Source organism: Zootoca vivipara, chromosome 12, assembly GCF_965207765.1.
Source record: "Zootoca vivipara chromosome 12, rZooViv2.hap1.1, whole genome shotgun sequence".
Lineage (NCBI taxonomy): Eukaryota > Metazoa > Chordata > Lepidosauria > Squamata > Lacertidae > Zootoca > Zootoca vivipara.
The window spans coordinates 48,191,549-48,198,672 of record NC_142595.1 but is presented as its reverse complement, the minus strand read 5'-3'; positions in this window follow the sequence as shown (position 1 = coordinate 48,198,672).

Genomic DNA, 7,124 nt, shown 5'->3' with positions numbered 1-7,124 from the left:
ACTCTGTTCACGTGCCAGTGCGGGTGATGCCAGCCCCAACCGGCTTTGACTCGGTGCCAACTTCGAGATGGTCACAGGTGTGCCAGTGTGAAAAGAGGGAGTGGGGCCGGGTGGGGGGAGAGAGAGAGAGAGAGAGAGAGGTTTAATACAGAACTGATCTGGGTGCCAATAATGCCCACGGCACGATCTGGCAGCTGCCCTTCCTCTCCCCCACATGGCGCCCCCCAAGTTGCACCCACCCCCCCACTTGCCCAGGCTTTTATTTCCATGTCTGCCTCTCTCTCTTTCTCTCTCTCTCTCTCAGATCCCATTCTTGTGTCAATCCCAGTCTCTCATCCCAAATGCCCACAGCTCCGCCCGGGTCCAACCTCTGATGCCCGTCACCAAAAGCACCGACCCATCTTGTCTCCCTTCTTTCGTCTTCCTGCTGCCCCTTCCATGCCCTCTCAACACCTCGCCACCTGCCAGCTGCTGCCAAACGGAGAGAAGGGAGCCGGGAGGGGGGCACGGTGCCAGCACGCGAAAAGCGCTGCACACCCTCGCACACGTCTAGAGAGAAAGGGAGAGAGATTTGCACACAGACGCGGCGCGCCAGCCTCCACCCTGGTGCCAATCCGTTCGCTCTGGCCCTCTCTCTTGCCTCCCGTCTCCCTGCGGGCACAGCCTTGCCAGCTGCTGCTTGCTGCCTTGCTTGGTCCTCCCTCCCCCCCCACTCCCTTTTGCTGTAATCATGCACCAGCCTGGCATCTCACACTCAGCCTCCCCCCCCCCCGCCCTACACACCACACCAGCACCCCTGCCCGGTTGGCATTAAAGCTGGCGAGCAGAGCGAATGCCGCAGAGGGAAGGGAGGGTGGCAGGGCGGGCGGCTGCTCCGTGCCAGCTGTCGTCGCCCCTCCCCCATGCAGAAAATCGCTTCGGGTATCGGGCTGGCATATGCCACCTCCTCTCCTTCCTCTCCACCCCCCCCACCCACAACCTCCATCCTTCTGCTTCCCCCCCTCCATCCCTGCGCTTATCGTTCGCTTTTTTCGTTCTAGCCATCCCTTGCTTCTCTGCCCCCTTCCCTTCGTCGCTCGCTCTCCTTCGAAACCCTCGGCGCAACCCTCTTCCTCCACACTCTCATCCTTTCCCCCCTCTTTTCCTATCACCCTTTCTCTTCCTCCCCTCTTTCTTCTCTCTCTCTCTCTCTCTCTCCTTCATACAGTGCCAACCTCGTTCCAGCACCCATTTCCAGTTATGTCCTGTGGTGTAGGTGCCAGTTCGTTATGCCAACCACACCGGGGGGGGGGGAGATACAAGGGTTTGTGCGTGTGTGTGTGTTTGCATGACCAAGCTGGCGTCCCTTCCGGAGAAGAGACGAAACACACACACACACACACAAAACACCCGACTCCTTGGGCTTTCGTCGCGCCCACCCCATCCGCCGTTGAAAGTGGCACGGTGCCAGCCCAGGAACAACCATCTGTGCCCCCCGTCTGCAGCACCCCTCCCCCACGCCACCACACTAATTGGCAGCTGAATTAATTAAATCCTGGATGCTAATTAACATTCCGACGGTGCAATGGTGGGGGAGGAAGAGGAGGGGTTCGGAGGAAGGGATCTTGGCTGGGCATTGAGGCGGGGGGGGGGGAAGTGGGCAAGGAAAGTCAAGGATTTGGGGGTGCCATTTAATGTGGAGGGGGGGCAGGAGGTGTTTTGCCTCCCCCCTCCCCAATCCTGGGAGGAAAGTAGTGTATTAGGAGGAGCAAGGAGAGGACCTTGAGAGGGAGGAAAGCCAATAATCAGAAGTAATTAGAACGTATTATAAACTGTGTCGCAAACATAATATGTATATATATATATATATATATATATATATATATATATATATATACACACACACTCACACACACACTCAAACACACACACACACAGTGGTGCCTCGCTTAACGAATGCCCTGCTTAACGAAATTTTCGCTTAACGAAAGGATTTTTCTAGCGGAGGTTGCCTTGCTAGACGAATGCGTTTTACGAAAAATTTGTCTAGCGAATCGCGGTTTCCCATAAGAACGCATTGAAATTCAATTAATGCGTTCCTATGGGCAAAAAAAAGTCAAAAAAAATTCAGTGCATTCCTATGGGATTCGCTAGACGAATTTTTCGCTATAAGAAAAGACCTGTGGAACGAATTAATTTCGTCTAGTGAGGCACCACTGTATATATATATTGGGGTTTGGTATCCAGACGTTTCAATGTAACCAATATTCCTCTTAGGGAAAGTTTTTTTGGGGGGTGGGAGGCAAGGGCAAGATTACTGGCGAACTGGCAAAATAGAAACGTTACAAATTAAATAACGAGAGATATTTGAAATGGCAAGGAGGGAAGTCTTACACTAAAAGAAAATTAAGAGAGATGAAACACACTTGCTCCCCACTGAAACCAATCACAATTGCAAAAAAAAACAACACAAAGAAACAAACTCAAAATTTACATCCCAGGAAGAAAGCAAAAATTGGTTTGGTATCCTTTGTTTTTAAATGGTGTAGCTGAGGACAAACTGTCCATAAGCTAAAGTCAATCGCTTGCCAGCTCTGCTGATTTCACCAGTGGAGTTCAGCACATTTCATATTCTCTCCAACTAATACCAATGGGATCTTAATGGGCTTCCTTTAGACTGAACCTCACCCTAAGTCTGTAGCTCTCTATCTGCCGCAGGGCCACAGCACCTTAGCTATCAACTGCTTTCGAGGGTGATTCGAAGGTCAATTTTCCTTCACCAGGGCTAGAAACCCGCCCCCTTTTTAAAATACTGGACTCCAGAAATTTTATCAAACTCTCGTGGTCCAGCTCTATGAGATGGTAGATAAAATGTATGGGCTATAGCCAACTAAACTGTACTCAAGAGTAGACTCCCTGTAATTAACTGAGTCATGTCCACCCATTCCAAAGGATCGCAAATGTTGGAAACAGCCCCAGATTTCAGTTCAAATACTGCTAGCACTTGCCTGCCCAGAAAGAACTTTCTTGTTGTTATTCCAATGCCTTTTGAAGACTTAGTTGTTACAGCAGCTGTTCAATGCGTTTGATTCGTTGGGTTTTATCTGCTGTTCTGTCTTGCTTTTAGATTTATTCCGTTTCTTTTCTTTCTTTCATGTTACCCGCGATTGTTTCCCATCAGCCCAACAGGCAGCACCAGAGGGAGAAAAAGGGAAGCAGGGCTACTCCGGCGGTTTCCCCCTCTCCCACAGCCGTTCCCTCGGGGTGCAACTGAGATGGGAAGCCGAGCTGCTCTGTCCTCTGAGATCAATGACGTTGGATTCTCCTCTCCAGCTGGTTGTTAGAAGTGTGAGCAAAGCGAGTTAAATAATGCAGGCGGTATCCAGAGAGAAATGAAATCCTGAGGAAAACTGCATAATTTGAGGAGAAACGAAATAAGTTTCGTTTTTCTGACTTCAGGCCTTGTACACAGCAGAGAGACATTCAACTAAACATACAGAGGTAGGGCTCCCTCAGGACTACACAGCCAATCAGGGCATGTGCCACTTCACTAGAGATCCTGCCACGCTGCTGCCTGCTTGCTAAGGACCCCCTCTTCTTCGCTAGCTGACTTACCGATAACAAAATTAACCCTTACATTACAAACTGAATGATCCCTGCTGCGACATTTCCGATAAGAAGAAATTTGTAACTAAGAACTAGTCTCGGTTTGCTTTTTTCCTGTTCTTCTTTCCTTCCCCTTTTTGCAACGTCTTTTAAAGATTCCAAGCCTGGGGGCAGGCGCTGTCGTATTACTGATCTTTATAAATCAACCTGGGGGCCTTTTTGGGTGAAGAACAGAGTTAAAAAAATGCTTCAAATCACAAGTGCTTGGATTTTATACGGTCAGTTGTGTCTTTGGATGGAAAGGTAGGGTACAAATTTGCTTTTAAAAATTATTAACTATGGTTTACTTTGTAGAGGAGAGGCAGCTTCATAAGCCACGATTCAAACAAACGACAGTTAAGATTAACTATTGTTCGGATGAAATGGGGTAGAGTCTGAGGTTTCTCCGAATGTCAAACCTTTTCCCCAACCTCTAGACGTTTTGGAGTACCATTCCCATCAGCCCCGGTAGTTGGGAAAGATGGGATTCCTACTCCCAGCCATCTGGAGGGCACCAGGTTGGGGAAGGTTGCACTAAACTACGGTTTAGTGTTATGTCCACAGTGGGCTAGGTTGGCAAAGATGCTTATCATGTAGCAGGGATTCTGTCATTCGAGAAAGCCCCGCACCCAAGTGTTCCTCTAGAGGCATCGTAGAATTGCAGAGTTGGAAAGGGTTCCAGGGGTCATCCAGCCCACCCCCATGTGATGCAGGAATCACAGTGTTCATCTTAAGATGCAGGGCGCCTCTATCCTAAGCAGCCCTTTTCACAGATACTACTTGACATTTCTGTGTGGTCCAGAGCCAAGGAAACGTGGCCAGGATGCACTATGGGCAACCATTACAGGACATGGGTTCAGTTTACCCCTCCTTAAACACCAAATCCCACAAAATCACCAGGAGCCCCAAGCAACCCGAGGCATTAGGCAATGTTGTTGTTGTTTAGTCATTTAGTCTATGGGACTTTCAAGAGTCTCCTCCAGCACCATAATTCAAAAGCATCAATTCTTCGGTGATCAGCCTTCTTTATGGTCCAGCTCTCACTTCCATACATCGCTACTGGGAAAACCATAGCTTTAACTGTACGGACCTTTGTCAGCAAGGTGATGTCTCTGCTTTTTAAGATGCTGTCTAGGTTTGTCATTGCTTTTCTCCCAAGAAGCAGGCGTCTTTTAATTTCGTGACTGCTGTCACCTGCTTGGCAGGGGGTTGGACTGGATGACCCTTGTGGTCTCTTCCAACTCTATGATTCTATGATCTGCAGTGATCAAGGAGCCCAAGAAAGTAAAATCTCTCACTGCCTCCATTTCTGCCCCTTCTATTTGCCAGGAGGTGACGGGACCAGTGGCCATGATCTTGGTTTTTTTTGATGTTGAGCTTCAGACCATATTTTGTGCTCTCCTCTTTCACCCTCATTAAAAGTTTTTTTAATTCCTCCTCACTTTCTGCCATCAAGGTTGTGTCATCTGCATATCTGAGGTTGTTGATATTTCTTCCAGCAATCTTAATTCCGGCTTGGGATTCATCTAGTCCAGCCTTTCGCATGATGAATTCTGCATATAAGTTAAATAAGCAGGGAGACAATATACAACCTTGTCGTACTCCTTTCCCAATTTTGAACCAATCAGTTGTTCCATATCCAGTTCTAACTGTAGCTTCTTGTCCCACATAGAGATTTCTCAGGAGACAGATGAGGTGATCAGGCACTCCCATTTCTTTAAGAACTTGCCATAGTTTGCTGTGGTCGACACAGTGAAAGGCTTTTGCATAGTCAATGAAGCAGAAGTAGACGTTTTTCTGGAACTCTCTTGCTTTCTCCATAATCCAGCGCATGTTTGCTATATATGTTTGCATGTTTGGTATAAATAATAAAAAATTATTATTATTTAAAACCATGGTATAATCATGGGTTGCCAACATGGCACCCTTGAAATCTTAGCCTGGTGCCAATGAAACCTCTGGGCCAAGCCCCTCACTGTCTCCTTGGACATGAGGAGCTGGGAATGGTTACTTTCCCCCCACCTTGACCTGAAGGTGGAAGTTGGAAAATGACACTCTTTCTCCACTTCCTATTACATCTCTCTCTCTGCTTTTCAAGGCTCTGGCTAGCTCTCTTACCCAGATCCCTTGGGAAAGCGAAGTGCGTAATGCAGTACAATCCGGAGAAGAGGAGAGACCCAACGGGGTCGGTGCCCACAGCCCTTTGCTCACAAAAATCCCAGATGTGTCTACGGTGGGACCCCTGCTTTTTACATGAAAGCACGTATAGTTGCAGTACTTAAAGCAGCATCAGTGTGAAAAATAAAACAACTCAAGCATCCATCTCCACTGCAAGTGATTTATTACAATGTGACTCGGGGATAAATAGGGGAAGTCGGAATGGTGGAGGAAGAACAATTTTTCATACTGTGAGACTCTCCATACTGTGCCATCTTGCCTTGTTTAAGTAATAAAAATGGTGTTTTTTGGTGCTGCTAGGATGCATAAATAGATCCCTTTTTGGGGGGCCTAACATTGCCTGGCAAATAGAAGGGGAAGAAATGGAGGCAATGAGAGATTTTACTTTCCTGGGTTCCATGATCACTGCAGATGGTGACAGCAGCCACGAAATTAAAAGACGCCTGCTTCTTGGAAGAAAAGCAATGACAAACCTAGACAGCATCTTAAAAAGCAGAGACATCACCTTGCCGACAAAGGTCCGTCCGTATAGTTAAAGCTATGGTTTTCCCAGTAGTGATGTATGGAAGTGAGAGCTGGACCATAAAGAAGGCTGATCGCCGAAGAATTGATGCTTTTGAATTATGGTGCTGGAGGAGACTCTTGAAAGTCCCATGGACTGCAAGAAGATCAAACCTATCCATTCTTAAGGAAATCAGCCCTGAGTGCTCACTGGAAGGACAGATCCTGAAGCTGAGGCTCCAATACTTTGGCCACTTCACGAGAAGAGAAGACTCCCTGGAAAAGACCCTGATGTTGGGAAAGATTGAGGGCACTAGGAGAAGGGGACGACAGAGGATGTGATGGTTGGACAGTGTTCTCGAAGCCACCAACATGAGTTTGACCAAACTGCGGGAGGCAGTGGAAGACAGGAGTGCCTGGCGTGCTCTGGTCCATGGGGTCAAGAAGAGTCGGACACGACTAAACGACTAAACAACAACATTTATACCCCACCCATCTGGCTGGGTTTCCCCAGCCACTCTGGGTGGCTCCCAATTGAATATTAAAAACAGGATACACAGCATAATACATTAAAAACTTCCCTAAACAGGGCTGCCTTCGGGTGTCTTTTAAAAGTAGGATAGTTGCTTATTTCCTTGACATCTGATGGGAGGGCGTTCCACAGGGCAGGCACCACCACCAAGAAGGCCGTCTGCCTGGTTTCCTGTGACCTCACTTCTCGCAGGGAGGGAACTGCTAGATGGCCCTTGGAGCTGGACCTCAGTGTCTGGACAGAAGGATGGGAGTGGAGATGCTCCTTCAGGTATACAGGACTGAGGCCG